This window comes from Ctenopharyngodon idella, chromosome 15, assembly GCF_019924925.1.
Source record: "Ctenopharyngodon idella isolate HZGC_01 chromosome 15, HZGC01, whole genome shotgun sequence".
Taxonomy (NCBI): domain Eukaryota; kingdom Metazoa; phylum Chordata; class Actinopteri; order Cypriniformes; family Xenocyprididae; genus Ctenopharyngodon; species Ctenopharyngodon idella.
Genome location: NC_067234.1, coordinates 25,524,764 through 25,541,529, shown reverse-complemented (window position 1 = coordinate 25,541,529; position 16,766 = coordinate 25,524,764). Strand labels below are relative to the sequence as shown.

The window sequence follows — 16,766 nt, the reverse complement described above, 5'->3', positions numbered from 1 at the left end:
TGACAGAGGAAACGAGAAGTGGTGGGGGGCTTCTGGGCTCTTACTTAAAAGGGCTTTGTGCGATTTGCTCATCCTCCCATCATCCTGGCACGTCCAACAGGGCACCTCTGTCCCTTTCCCCTTGGGATGTAGAGCACAGAGCTATGGCCAGCCATGGCAGATGCCAAATGCAAGACACCTCCTACCCACCCCCCCTTTCATTGGTTTTGGCAACCTTGAGTGCTCCAATGTCTAGAGTGAGGGGTAGGGGGGTTGCGATGGCTACTGAATTAAGGGAGAGGAACGTAGGCGAATAGTTGCCGGTGCTGTGCTAGGTTGTTCGAGTGCTTAATGGGGGGTTCTTCCTCTCCAGTGAAGCAGGGCATCTGTATGGAAATTAGCTTGAGCTTTTCCTTGGGTGCGAGTCAAAAGATCCACCTGCTGTGCTGCTCTCACGGTGGGGAAGGAGGGAACTTTTTAGGAAAGAAGTGTCCGGCGGTATATCTAAATCGCTAAACTGTTTCAGTAGGCACATCACATCTCCAAAGACATCGTCTGTGATAGAAGCCGCACTGGCATTTAATTTTGGACAAAGCAGCGCTGACCAGACATCCATTATTTCTGCAGAATGGATTTATTAGCTGTCTTCGCTCCAAATATAGCTCCTGCAGCATTTATTGGGAAACAGCCATATTTGACAACAACCTTGCATCTGTAAGGAACACTGTTCCATCTTAAAGGCATCACAAGAGAAGTTAAATGTAGTTAAATATGTTGTTTTATTAATTAACATGCAAATTCAAAACATAAAACTGGATGTTACAGTTTCAGTTCACACAAAAAGGAAAATTCTGTCATTATTTTTACACGCAAATGCAAAATCATGCAAATGCATAAACGGGATGTTACAGTTAGTATTCACTATTTAAAAGGATAATTCACACAACAATGAAAATTTGTTCATTTACTCACCCTCATGTTCATCCAGACCTGTTTGACTTTCTGTTTTCTGTGGAACATTAAAGGATTTTTTTTTCTTTTTAAAAAATGTGTCCATACAAATAACATCAATGGGTCCAATTCTATTTTGGACACCACTGACCCTCATTTTCATGGAGAGAAACAGTTCCTCAAAATTCTTTTGTTATCCACAAAAAAAAAAAAAGTCATAAAGGTTAAAAAGCACATGAGGGTGAACAATGATGACAGAATTTTCTTTTTTGGGTTAATTACTAAAAAACACTTTCAATTTAAACACTGTTCCATAGCCTTTTGCATGAAAAAGCTGCACCAAAAGTCACATTTTAACGCACAAGACTCGATTTTTCACACAGCATTTTCAGATATGAGTCCAGAGAGTTGCATCATCCTTTCTTCTTTATAATTGGCCAGTGCTCTTCCTCTCAGGTTTCCTGAGTGTGTGTACATTCTGACTTTTCCCTGTCCAAGTCACTGATCCCCATCCAGCCTCTCTGTCCCTTTCAGCAGTATGTAGCACAATATTAAAGCTCGCTCCTAATCTAGCACCGTGATTGCAGTTTTCAGTGTTTAATACCCAGAGAGCCATGCTGCCCTCCCACACACATTATCAACATTACTGATTTCTCTGCTGTGTAATCTGCTTAAGACCTAAGCTTTGTGGCCAAAAGATGAAAAGCCGCAATATTACAAATCTAGGGGTAGAAATTAGATTTCTGTGTTTTTTCTCTTGCTCTCTTTCTTCAGCCTCATTTACTCACATTTTTATTTACGATGACCTTAGTGTTGCTTAGTTTAATTCAAGCTGAGTCATCTTGTGAAAAAGAAGTACACTTTAGTATGAGTACTTAGTATGGAAATAATGTACTTTAGTAGAAAATTTTAGTAGTGAAAACTGAATGTAATATTTAAGTTGCAGTTAAATGAATGTCTTATCAATTTAAATTTAAATTAAATGCAATTAGTTGAGGTGTACATTTACTTAAGTAGGACTTAAGTATATCTTTATATGTAATTTCATAATTATTACAATTGTCTTTTCCATATGGTTAAAGTGCACTGCCAAGCATTTAAAATTGAAACTTGTATGTCATGTATTTATATAATATATTTGTAATAAACCGTTTTTTATGATGTTGCTGTTTAGTACATTTAAAATACTGTATTTACTTTAAATGTAATATTGGATAACACACTAAAATTAAAATCAAGTACTTTACATGTGTTTTAGTATGTTAGTCAACACATCAAAATCAGTGCACTTCTTTAAAGCATGATAAAAGGTTGTTAAAACAATGTACTTTAAAGTAAAACTTTTGATTTGACATTATTACAAAGTGTAATTAATATATATTATTTGCAAGGACGTACACTATTGAGCATGTATCTTTTTGGAATAGTGTTTCTTAGGGTTTTAATGTAAATGCTATGATATATATATATACCTTGTAATTACCATCACTGTACTATAGTACCACCATAGAATGTTTTTGTAAGGGAGTGCTAACACTTTAGAGGTTTGTGATAGAGTTAGCCCGTATTACTACTTAATTAGCAAATGTTAGCAAGTAATTATGCAGCTTTTGTTTGTGTCTTGTATTCAGCCTTTGGAAGATTGTCATAAAAGCTTTTCACACTCAAGGAGTATTATGTTCAGAAGGTGAAGTTGCTCAGGTTTTTTAGTAGTCTATTCTAGTGGCAATACTACTTGAAATTGTTAACTGCTAAAATGTCAATAAGCTTGCGCGTTCTAATTAATGATTCAACACATTTTACTGCTTGTTAATCAGTCTGTCTGTGAACTCCATTAATATAGTGCTATGTGTAAATGCTAGCCTACATGCTAACTGTCTTTAGCATGTAAAAGCACCACCATTGTCAGAGGCGGCGGGATAGTCAGCATCTGGGCTGTGAAGGAGAGACGAGGTACCCTTAATCCCTGTGGCTTTGTTTTCTTTTTCAGGCTCGTGACGTCATCTTCTGTGGCCGTTAGCCCACAGTGCCAGCCAGTGCCTGAGACTCACACAGTCAAACCGTCTTGTACAAAAGAGCCTTGCTTTCCAGAGCGAGTTTGACCCGAGTCTCATCATAGACAGAGCGATATAGAGAGAAACACTTAGTGAGGGGGATGATGGGAGTGATGGCGCAGACAGTGATCTTGAAAATGATGAAGATGCTAGTACATCAGAGTACATTTGTGATATAATTACCATGTTGCCCACTTAGCCTGCTGACGCTTCCTATTAGGTATGACTAGACCTTTTTCAGTGATCATCAGGAAGATGAAGTTTTTCTCACATCACTGAAGTTTTTCTTTGTACAAACATAATATTACAAATATAAGTACAAGACATACAACTAACTGGATTTAATATATATTGAAATTCTAATACATTTTTATTTTATTTCACATAATAATTAAGTGTCCGAAAAGTATATTCTTCAAGGTATATTATTTAGGTACTCTTTTTAGAAAAGCTAAAGGGGGTCCTGGTTACCCTCTTATTTTCATTTCTCTTTCCTCCTGGGTGTTGTACTTTTGCTGGCTTTTCCGTCAGATGTAATAAAAAACCTCAGAGGGACCTGCCATTAATAGAACACTGCAAATTTATTCAAGGGATCAATTTTTGCATCATGGGAGTGGTGCCGTGTCCTTTAGTCCAGCCCTCCCCCTATCTCCAGTGCATCTCTATGAGGCTTTAGTACAAATACTATTGATCGATCCTGCCGCTGCAAATAGACAAGATAAAGGATAAAATTCACCATGAGAACTGAAGAGAATAGCAGGTGCATTCCCTTCAAATTTGAAAAGCCAATCTCCTTCCACCCAGGAAGTCCACTGACTAAATCATTTTGATAATTTGCACCTCGACTCAATAGCGTTGACAGGGGATGTGAGTAACAGAACAATAAAATGCGATCTTTCACATTACTGGCTCAGAAACAATGAGGCTTATTTGCAGACCCACACTTGAAAAAATGAAAACTCTGTCATTATTTACCTACCGTCATGTTATTCCAAACCTGTATATGGAACACAAAAGAAGATAATTGAATGAACATTGGGAAGTATAAAAAACCCACTTACTTTCATTGTATGGACAAACAACACAGAGACATTCTTCAAAATATCTTCTTTTGTGTTCCGTAGAAGAAAGCCAGTTATATAGTGAACTACCAACATATTGCCTTGCAGAAATGTTTTTTTTTTTATTGCATTGGCAGATATATTTTTTTGTTTGGCCGATAAGTGTTGGAAGCAAGACTTTTATTTTGACAGAGCTAACAAGACACACAGAAGCTCCAATTCTCCATCTTTGTTAGTTTACTAGATTTAAAAAAAATTATTTAAAATGTAAATCTTGCCTATTTTTTTTATTATTATTATTCAAATATATGTTTTAATATGGATTAATTTTAAAATTATATTAAATATAGTGTAAAATAAATTTACTTCTAGTTTTTATGTACTTCAAATTGAATAGTGTGATATATATATATATATATATATATATATATATATATCGTATTTATATCGGTGATCTGCTCTCTAAGATATTGGCATTTGATTAAAAAAAAAACCCATATTGGTTGACTAGTGATATGATTATACAGGTTTGGAACAACATGAGATTAAGTAAATGACAGAATTTTTATTTTTTGGGTAAATTATTACTTTAATCTATTTTTTTTCTTCTGAATTTCAGCACCAATTTCATTGGAAAATCACCTGATTGATGAATTGACTTAAACTTTGTTTAAAATATGTTAGAATCATGAAATCAGTCAAAAAATGTAAAATACACACATTGAAGTAGCAGATGTGTACAGCTTTCTGAATATCGACCGATTCAGTTCCTCCAGCGGGCAGTGATTGCATATGGTCCTGCTTGTCCGGAGCCAGTATTTCTTATTGCGTTTGTTATAATAGACATTCTCATCATGCAACATGTTTGGATTGTTTTTAATAGTTTCTCATGGAAACTGTGAAAACAAACGAGTTGATGTCAGTCCTGGAAACTGAAGCCAGTTATGAGATAACGGTAAACCATTTTGTAGATCTGAGAGCCTTTAATCCAGCATTCCGGTAGGTCTGAGCAGCGTTCCCTGTCTGTCATCCCTCATACTCTGCATCATTAGACCAGGCACCGAGTGGGCGAGAGCTTATGGGCACAGAGCTTAGGACCTCAATAACTGTCCCATGCTTGGGCGATGTGCGGAATAGTAAATTCTGACAAGGAAGATCTTGGATTTGAGAGACAAAAATATCCCTCCAAAGGTTTGACCCATCTGTAAGTCCTTCCCGTGGTCTGTATAATAACCTCTGACTCTGAGCTTACCGCCTGACACTACTGTCATCGCTCATATTAGACTCTAAGTTGTGAGTGTTTGTGTCTATGTCAGAGTATATCAAGGGATTTGAGATATTTATGACGGTGCAGTTATGTCTGGTCCCTCTGAAACACTGGGACAAAAAGATGCAGACATGGAAAGAAGTTGAGAGGGGAATGTCACAGTGAAGGGGGAGGAGTGATTGAATATCTAATTGTTGGAATGGTCAATGATGGGTCTAAACTGTGTAGGACAAAGAGGAGTGGTGGGCCACTCTTAATGACAATAGAAGCTTTTGACATTGTTGACGACACAGCTCCTCAAGTGTGGGGGGAGGTGCAGGCGCGCAGGCTGGTCTCCCATCTGCCTGAGGAGGTGTTGGTGTGTGTGTGTGATGATGCAGAAACAAAAAAAACAAGAGTGAAAAGGAGAATGGCAAAAGTGAGAGTGCTGTGCACTGTGTAAATCTGAGTTGACTGAATTTGTTTAACACTACGTACATATAGCAGTTTTTAATTGGCGATTTTGAGATTATCAACATTATTATTGTTCAGAGCCTTAAATTATATAAAATATATGTCATTTATATTTATTAGATCATTATAGTGATCAACATACATACAATTGCCATCATTAATTTATTACGTATACATCAGCATCTCATCAGACATCAACCAGCAAGCTCTTTATCAATAATAGTGAATAGCAAATGTATGTAACTTATAGTAGTGGTTGTAGTTGTATCGAACATGTCCTTTTTTTTTTTTTTTGTAAAAATGCATTCTGGGTGTCAGTGGGAGTCCTGACGTGTTACATAAGTGGGCCTGTCTCTGTGCTTTTGTCTTGAGTCTGTCAGTGGAGTAGAGATGATGAATGTGTCAGTGGGAGACAGCCATCCTCATCTCTCACTGCGTTCACTCTGTCATCTGCTGCACATTTTATGATGAGCTCATCAGTAAAACCCACCCCCCACGCTCTAAGCTCAGCAATTCAGGGGCTTGACAGATTTTATCTATATGCATGGATTTTTACGTACTTTTGGCGGGAGAAGCTTACGCACAACTTTTGGCAAAAGTGAGTCACTTAGTTTAAATAAAATCATTTATAAATGTATAAATGTATATCGATTTGGGTAAGTGGATATATTTTTTTGGCACAAATACAGGAATTGATTTTGTGATACTGAAATCAAATGACCTTCCTATTCATATTTTTAATATAAAACAGGGTTTTTTATATATATATATATGTATATATATATTAGAGGTGTAACGATACCCTCATGTTACGATTCGATACATATCACGATACTGAACTCACGATATGGTATTATTGCGATACTCAAAGACATGGTTAACAAACGGTTAACAAAAAATGTACTTTTGATTAAAATGATAAATTTGGTATATTGGTGATGGAAATGAATAGGCTCAGGACTCAGTTCTGGTAACACAATGCACAGGACAATTTTTTTTTATATTTTGCTACATATAAAGGTATTTTAAAGATTTTGAAGTGTCAAAAGGTAATTCGGTTTAACCGTCCAAAGCCCAATACAGCCATTTCATGTGTGATTAAAATATCTGAAAATGTAATAAATGTATATATTTTTTATTCTGGAATGATTTTTAACATCATATATCAACATAGTGCAAAGAGGTATTAAAATTATGTGTAGAAGTCATTGCTTTGTTATGAGAAAGAATGTCCGGAAAAATGAATTTCATTGATGCCATTCAGAGTAACCAATATAAAGGGACCATTTTGGATCAAGTCATGCGGTCAGTATCATGTGACAGGATGTGACATCATTCAGACAGCTGCAATGGACCACATGGTCATGAAGCAAAGTAATTAACTCTCTTTTAACTATTTGGAAAATTCATGTTTTCACTTGCTCATACGCATGTCCCGAAACATCAGGTCATTCGGTACAACCGCTATAAAACATGGAAAATGTTGTAATATTTTAAAAACTTGTACTAAATACAAAATGGTTGATTGTCCTTTTGCTAGCTAGCTAGATATCAGCCTGTTAGCATTGTTCGAAAATAACGTCATTTGGTATAACCAAAAGTGTAATAAACCGAATGACTTTTTTGGTGACAAATTTTGTCCATCTTGTAAATAATGACAAAAGCAGTGTTAATTGATTATAAAAACCACATAATCTCATTGTTAACACTTAATAAAACAAAATTAAATATATCTCCATTATGTTTTTCTACACTTTTAAAAACCTTATTTGTCAATGACCCATATATATACAGTATATAGTCTCCAAAATTTTTGATTATTTGGAAGAAGCTTAATAAAGTCTTGTAAATTTTCATTTTTTTTTCTCAAATTTGTAATACTTTAATTTTTTTTAATACCACATGTTTTACTTATTATTTTACAAGTCACCCCCCCCCCCCCTGTTATTGTAAACAAAAGCTTTAAATTATTCAAATAAATTACCTAAAAACAGCATTAAATTTTCCAGCCTTGTCTAGATTGTGCAATGTGACGCTCATGTCTTATAGCTGCACGCAAGGTGCACAGGATCTGTCCCATGAAGGTGGGACCTCTCCTGGGGTTTGGTGCAGGGCTGACGGGGGCGACACCCCCCATCCCCCTTTGTCACAGACACGCCCTCCTCCCTACGGTTTCTCACTCCCCCCTTAGAGACAAAGCATGCTTTGTTAGTCTCTACACTCGGTTGCCTCAGAGATGGGAATTAAAGTGACGGCTCTAGAGGCAAGAGGTTCCCCTCTACCATCATCATTATAGCCGTCTTTCTCTGTTTCCCCAGCTACAGCAGGCAGGTAGACAGGCGACAAAGATGTCTCTCGCTTCTGTGCCGATGTCTGCCTCTGGGTTTAGAGCGAGACAGATGCGTGGTCTGAGAGAGTCAGCCGCAGTAAGGATGGATACTCTCGCAGTCCGGTCACGTAGAGAGGCCTTAGACTCCCATAGCCAATCGCATAACGGCATGGCCTCCATTTTGAAGTTCCCGCGAAGGAAAAAAAAGCAGTGGCAGATGCCCTGCTGCTCTCACTCGCAGATTAAAATGTAACGCAAACAACAGCCATACCTTTAAAATAATTTTAATTGTAATAATTTTTGTTGTTGCATTGAGATATAAATTAAAATAAAAAATAATGTTATGTAAAATATATTACATTAAATAAAAATTATTTTCTTAAAAATACTATTCAACAAGATTCTCGTTAGATTTCTGAACTAAAATAATATAGATATTCTCAAAATTGCTAATAAAATAATTATAAATATACATCTAATTTTGAGTAACATTAAGATGGATATATAATTAATGTAATTGTTTTATTTTGATGCTTAATCCACAAATAATTATTCAGAAGCAATCCTTAATCAAAATCAAACATCATCATGTTAATCAAGCCATTTGATTAATAATCATTTTTTCACTGAAGCACAATCAAAAGACACAAAGGCCTCCAGCACATTTCTATAATCATAGATCCACCATAATGACACCTGGCGGTTGCTGTGGCATGCCCTCCCGTTGCATAATGAGGTTATAAGTGCAAAATCATTTAATGCCTGTGTCCTGCATTGGGGCAATTTAGCATTTGCGCTGAGACATTTGGGGCTTAAATAAGAAAAGCCCCTTACATAAGATTAGGACAATGGAAAGCTGCATTGTGTAGAGTAGGGGGGCACCTTTCCTCTAAAACGGAAGGTGGTGAGGGATGACAAAGAAGAGTATTGAGTGTTGGCGGTGGGTTTCTTTTTGGAGCAGATCCAGCCTCCTCGCAGAGGGGACAAAGCTCCCCCTCTGTGCCTCAACAGAGCCTCTAAAGGCACAGAGTTCCGCAGCTGCCTCCCGCTCCGCCCATTTGCCTCCCAAAATCTCTAATCCCCACTGAATGACCCCCCGAACTCCCTTTCCCTCTCTCATACACACACTACCACCTTGAGCCCACCAGACTAGTGATTCATTTCTCCTTCGTTCCTCGTCAGCTGTCGAAACGTTCCCTTCAACACACCGGCTGTATGCTCGTATTAATTGCAGCAGATCGGCCACGGCTAATTATCTTTGACCCCTTTAGCCTTGTAGGAGTAGTGTGTGTCTATGCGTTGACTATGGGTTAGAGAGTATACAATCGGGAATTTGCGTGCACAGATATCTAAACGCAAGACTGCTATTTGATATATATGTCCAGAGATATTGTACAGCCTATTTGATCATCTTTAGCACTAAAGAATAGGTTGTTAGAGCTGTTTGTGGGTCAGCTTTGGAGCTGAGGAGAACAGTTGTTCCTCAAGGGGACTCCTGAGATGGTCATGTGACCATGGCCTTCTAGAATTATGTAGCATAAGAACTGGGAGGGGTGCGGCCCATTGACCTTAACCAATTGTCACATTGATTTGATACCTTTTGTTGTTTCTGAAGATACAGCTGTGCTTGTAATTTTTGCCATCAACAAAGAAATCATATACAATTTACTTATTTTTTATGATTTCTTTGATGACGTACAAATTATCTGTGGATTAAGTATCAGAATAAAACAATTATATTAATTATATATTCATCTTAATGTTACTCAAAATCAGATGCATTTATTAGCAATTTTGAGAATATCTATATTATTTTAGTTCAGAAATCTAACGAGAACCTTGTTGAATAGTATTATTGTCAAGTAAATTTTAAGAAAATAATTTTTATTTAATGTAATATATATATATATATATTTACATAACATTATTTTTTATTTTAATTTATATATATATATATATATATATATATATATATATATATATAGACTAGTAAAGTGAAACAAAGATGCAGATTATAGTTTGCTATTCTTGTTGCAGCCAGGCTGTATGATGTTGCCTTTTCAGTCACATGAAACCTTCGACCGCAGACACAAAGGAGATTGCTAATTGCTATTTTGCTGATTGCTAATTGCTATTTGCTTCTCAGCTATCGCCAAAGCCAAATGTTCCCCAAAACGTTTAGTTGATGCACCACTTGGGCTCACCCAAAAAACTTCAAGCAAATAAGCAAGGATAAAACACCTAAAAAGATTTATCTTTCAGTCATTCCTGTTTGTCATTAACTACTAACCTCTCAGTTTTCATGCCAAAACTGGAAGTAGAGGGGGGAAGATCCACACGTGCACTGAAGACTTCACAATCAGTGCTTTCAACCTTCGTACCCACTGTTTCACCTCCCTTGCCCACGCAGGGCAGGTGCAGGCAGAGGGGGCAGCTTTCAGAGCCTCCTTTGTCATGAAATGTTAGCAGTATACTGCACAGGGTTTGGCTGGCCAGTGCCAGAAGCTCTATGCCAAATTTCAGGAAGGAGGATGAAAGCCAAGTCGATTGTGAAGACACCCACACCCTTTAACTGTAGAAACAAGCGTAATGCTTCTGTGTTCCTAAGGGGGAGCTTCTTTATTCGGAGTGGCGTTTGCTAACTCCTGAAACTCCCTCAGCAGAGCTGAATAATGGTTCTGGTTACGCATGCATTTTGGCAGCCGCAGCAAAATGAAACTTCTCCTGACAGGCAGTGCTGATCACATCCTTTTAGACAGGAGCTGTAGGTTTACCTAAGGCAGCCTAAAGGGGCTTTGGAGCTGAATCCTAATTGTACAGCAAGTCAAGCGACTCTCGTTTGTGTCTATAGAGCTGCACAATCTGACTGCTGTAGTGGTGACCTGAGGCAGTGTCATGATTGCCTGTGCAGCAGGGATGCTCAGAATTCAGTTGAAAATGTCTTTTAAATTCTTGTTTACATTCTAAATTTGAATTGAATTTAGATCGAGGTAGCAAACAGGATGCACAACTGCAGTTTGAATTCAGATGTAAGGAAGTAGATTTAAAATAGAGAGTAGATTTCATATAACTAATTTTTAAAGGGGTGGTTGATTATGATTTCACTTTTTTGACTTTAGTTAGTGTGTAATGTTGCTCTTTGAGCATAAACAACATCTGCAAAGTTAGGACGCTCAAAGTTCAAAGCAAAGGGAGATATTTTCTTTTACAGAATTCCCTGTTTAAGGACTACAACAGATGGCTGGTAGGGACTACAACAAGCTTCTTCCCGGGTTAGTGACATCACAAACCCCAAAATTTACATAAACCCTGCCCCCAAGAACATGCAACAAAGGGGGTGAGGCCATGTTGGGCTGCTTTAGAGAAGAGGAAGAGTTGTTGTAGAAGAGTGTTGTTACCATGCCGTCATTTTACGCCGGACTGCTTCACAAACGAGGGTCAATTCAACGCTGGATTTGCACAAAAGATTAACATGACGGCACATGCTAGTCGATGAGTTGAATCAACTCCACAGCAACTACATAAATTTATCTACTAACCGTTCAGAAATGTCCAGTTGCATTCTATAAGTTGTAACTTCTTCCTGAGTCTCTCCATCAGTGTCTGACTCCGGTTTGAACAATGTAAGGCTGAACACAGTTACTGACAATTGTCATTTTGGCTGTGTGAGATTCTCCAGCTTTGTTGTTATTGAGCAACCGAAGCGCGAGCTGTTAAAGCTCCACCCTCGTCTGGAAAGCGGCCAAGCAGCAGCTCATTTGCATTTAAAGGGACACACACAAAAATGGCATGCTTTTGCTCACACCCAAATAGGGGCAAATTTCAAAAGCTCTAATAAATGATCTGTGGGGTATTTTGAGCTGAAACTTCACAGACACATTCAGGGGACACCAGAGACATTACATTTTGTAAAAGGGACATTATAGAACCCCTTTAAGTAGAAAAGCAAAACAAGACAATTGCAATAAATTTCAATACTGAATTGCAATTCAATTTGAACTACAATAGAGTGCAACAGCTGGGTTCCGGAAGTAAAAAATCCCATTAATTTTCTCCAAAGGGGATTTGATATTTAGCAATAACTTATAAACCATTAAAGATAGATCTACTGTGAGCTAAGAGGTTGTTAATCCACGGTATATGCTTTTGTTGAAGCCATGTATTTTTTAAATAATTTTTTTTAACAGCGGGCATCCTGGTGAGAATCTGAATCTGCATCCCATGTTTCTGCAAAGAAACCTGCAAAACAATCAGAGAATAGAAACAAGCAAATCACACCAAAAGAAAACTTTAGTGCCTGTCTACTCCCATGATGCACTGCAAATGACATAATCATGTCAGTCTCCCTGTCAAACTAGTGTGTATATATGCATATTTTGCAATAAATGCAAACTATATTGTTTCTATATATATAATTAACAGTTTTATATTTATCCATCTTTTTTAATTTGTCATTTGCATTGCTTCATGGGATTGTAGCTCTTTCCCTCATTGAAGTCTTGTCCCTTTGTCTTTTTGTCTGATTTTCAATTTTTTTGGCTTCAAATCAAAGAATTATGTTGTGATTTACCTCGTAGCTGCTTGGTTTGGTTCATGGCCTTGTCTCTTTAATGAAGACCCTATGGGAATAATGAATGTAAAAAATACTTCTGGAACCAAGGTTGCTGAAAATGCGGGCGAGCACAGTTGCACTTTTTTCAGTAAATTTTCTCTTCTGGACATTCCAGTTCAAATTTCAGTTCAACTTGTGCGGTGTTGCCAGTTAATTTCAGATTCAAACTTCGAATTGAAAAGGAGACAATTCTTCAGTTCAACTTTTGAGAAGTGACGTGGCTGCTACCAGAGTGCAGTTCTTGGACCGCCAGCTCTGCATTACACATACGCCTTCTTTCTGCACATCTGCATGCACATGCGAGATCCATTCATATGTTGGCAATTGCATTCAGTGCATGTTCATTTCAAACACTTTGTATTTCTGCACGCCTGTCAGTATATTCTCATGGTGCTGAGAGCCTTAAAAGGCGGTGGGGGTGTCTCATTTTCAGGTTGACTTCTCCGGCCTTGCTTGGCTCCTTAACCCCATTGCCTCACTCGAATTCCAGCTGTACGAAATGGGGAACAGATTGTGTGCATGATGTAAAACGGCAGGCATTCTCCCGTTGCTATGGATAAGGTCAACTGTTGAGTAAACTCTAAGCAGATTAATACACATTATGAAAAGTAGAAAACTGAAAACATGAGAAAGCTTTTCTGGTGGTCTCTTGTAGCAGACAAAAAAATAAATAAAAGAAGTTAGTAATAAAGGGTTGCGATAAGGAGTGGGCTGGAAACTGAATCTTGGCTCAGGGTTCGAAGACACTGAAAACGCTGATAAAGAACCAGAGCAGAAAGCTGGCCCTGGACCTTCAGGCCTCAGCGCCTCAATCGGCTCGGAAGAGATGACTCACAGGCCAGTGGAGGAGGCCCAGACCGAAGAGGACTCTTAGCAATTAGCAGAGCTTTTATACATGACAGCTTTGGGGAAAAGTGGCAGCGGGTTTGAATGGTCTTGTTGTAGGTTGTTTGGGGCAGCCATGCCAGCTGACTCAGTCCGCCTAACGTTCAGGCGGGCAATGTTTAGACATCTTTGATGGACAGCAGGCAAGCAGAGACAGGTGTGTGTTGGGCTCCGAGCACTTGTGTGGAACCCAATACCTCCACAGGGAGATGCGCTCAACGAGTTGAGGACACGGAGTATGTGGACGGGAAAAGCATTTAGATGTAGATTCAAGAAGGAAGTGTTTTGAGAGTAGCAAACAGGCTATGCTACGTTAGCATTCTGATATTGTAATAATAATGCCAGATGTTTTCCTATTGCTCGCCATAATCTTGCTCTTTCAGCTTTTCTAATACGATTTGTATTATTATCAATATTGTTATTAAAGTCTCATTTTTATTTTACAGCACAATATTAATATTGGAACAGTAATACATTTATTTATAAAATGATTAGTTCCTGTCCTTGATTCTGATTGGTCAATAGCTGTGTTTTATTCACGATAAAACACGGCTATGACCGCTTCACCCAATGGTTCTGTGTATCACTACACAACACCCTTAGCGACCACTCTTAGCAACGTAAACTGTATGTTCTCAATTGATATTGTTCATTGAAGTTTACTGTATTATGTAGAAGAGTATTGTGAGAAAGAGACCGAGTGAGCGAGTTTATTACCTGCATTCAGATTTAGCATTTCCTTCAGGTCAGTCCTATGTTCATAATAAAAAATCTGTTTAAATGTCCGATGTATTATCTTGTCCTTTTAACAGTTAAGGGGCTTTCCCGTGACTGACAGTCGTTGGTCAAAGCATTTTTGTCAGTTGCGTCTTGTTCCGTGTTTACAACAGTTCAGTCTTTTCAATGTAAAAGTCTTCGCTTCTGACTGACACACTCATTTCCTGCCATCTAATGGCGTAATAATGTAACTTCTGTTGCTGTTCACGGTCAGGGACTATTTTTTCCGGCAGAAGGAAGGCATTTAGTAAGAGTTTACTTCATGAAAGTTGCATTGTTACATATTCTTGGCTTTAATACTTGTATTGTGTGGTAACCGTTTTATAAAAGCAATAAGGTACTTGAGCTTAGGTCCGCTTCGCGTTGTGCCTAACAGCGCCCTTCAGCCATGACTTATGCACGATACAGCACAGCCTCTCGTACCTTATTGCTTACTTATAGAATAGAAAAAAACAGGTTTTCTTTCTTATATTTGTCCTTAGCTGATCTCACACCTGATTATGGAAACAATGCAAATTAGAAATATTTGAAAGGCACAAAAATCCTTAAGTAGACAAAACAGAGGGACTGATGGACATTTACCAAGTGTCCCGAGAGTTTCACACCTCCTATGGGGCAGACTGGGAATGTGATGACAAAGGCATTGTGACACAACTTCTCTATCATCTTGCTCAGTTTTCTCCTCTCTACAGCTTTCTTACAGCTTTATTATTCATACTAAAAGACGAAAAGAGGTTGAAGAGGGATCTTAATTGGGTTGTCCATGCACTATGTACTGAATTATGGGGACCAGTGGGTTACTTTCTTCTCTATACCCTAATGTAGATGACCATCAGTGACTGTTTGAATCATTTGTGCAAGCCTGGAATTCACACCAGCTCCGGTTACCACACAGCCTTTGGAGATTGCAAATGCGCTATGGGTTACCAGGCGGTGTATACCGAGTTTGTGTGTGTGTTCAAGTGTGATAAAATTCCTGCTCTTGTAGCTTAATTCAAGCATGTTTTGAAGTGAATTGATACATGGTGAATAATGAAGAGAGTTTTTGTGTAGGTGTGCGACAAGCAAACATTTCAGAACATGAGTGTATTACTGCATGTGCATGTTGACACGTGGGTCAGGCATTTTACTTGGGTTAGCGTGCATTCAGTATAACAAGCTGTTATACGTGCGATGGATCTTCTTGTATTTGGCTGAGCAGTTGTTTGGTTGTAAGCTGGACCAATATGCTAATTTAACATCCACAGGATCCTCTTGAGGATGGATGGTTTTGATAAATCTTCACAAACACAGATGCAATGGATTTGTAATGGAGTCCCAGTCCCAGTGTTAAATGCACATGACTAGAAACAATTAAAAATTCACATAATCCCTCTCAAGTTGTGAGGAAGGTCTGACTGAAACCATAGTCTGTGTAACACTTGAAATCATTTTAGCAGTAAATTCACTAGCTGCAAAGCAGGGTCGCCTCTAACAAGGAGCAAACGCTAAAGCATCTATGGATTTTACACCTTCTCTCCGTTCCCCTGCAAGGCATAGGCAACTGGTCTTTTTAAACGTCAGCAGTCGTAAATCAGTGACTGTAACTCTTTTGAAAAAAGATCTGCTGAAAATACCTTTTGATATTTTTATTAGAAGACATAACTCATGCCGCTATCGATGATGCAAACGCCAAAGTCGTGAGTGTTAAGTGAAATGCTGCTCAGGCTAGTTTGTTCAATTTGCGAGTTTGAGTTCACATTGAGAGAGCTGTCTGTCAAAACGTGAGGTATTCGTCCAGAAATAACATCAAATTCTTGTTTGAGTCATTTTAGATTTGTATGCAACAGATTTATGACAGTAAATAGCTGGTTGTGATCTTCAGAGCTTAGGTTAGGAGTTTAAGAACCGAGTCACATAGGATTTCAGACCCAAATGTCTTTTGAAACGACCCATTTTGGCAGTCGTGTCCCTTTCTTTCTTCTGTCCCTTGAGATTAACCATCTCCAAATGCAGTTCCCTCTTCAGAAATCTGCATAACACACCCGTGGAGTTGGCCTCGGCTGCCTCTTGAGTCATTTCCTCATCAACAGTGAATCAGTGTCTAAACCCATGGACCCAGTCTTTATTTTTATTCATTTCATATGTGAAATGTAAGGAATATATCCGGCCTATTACTCAGTTACATTTTTTAAATTGAATTGGTTCTGAATTCTGAATGATCACGAGTTGTCATATGTATATATGTATAAGTACACTATAAACCCTAATAAGTTGAGACTACTCAAATGATTTGAGGAAAGTAATTCCCTCAGTTCAATTAAGTAATGGGGAAATTGACAACTCAATTTAATTGAGTTGACCTAATGTGGTCTTTTCATTGAATTAACTTAAATGTTTAAATACAGATAACTTAAAA

At 38.0% G+C, this 16,766-nt stretch overlaps 1 protein-coding gene across 2 annotated transcripts in view; it reads left to right on the top strand.

Moving 5' to 3' along the window:
* nova2 (NOVA alternative splicing regulator 2) overlaps positions 1–16,766 on the top strand; it is a 65,546-nt gene that overhangs the window by 11,346 nt on the left and 37,434 nt on the right. The window lies entirely within an intron of this gene.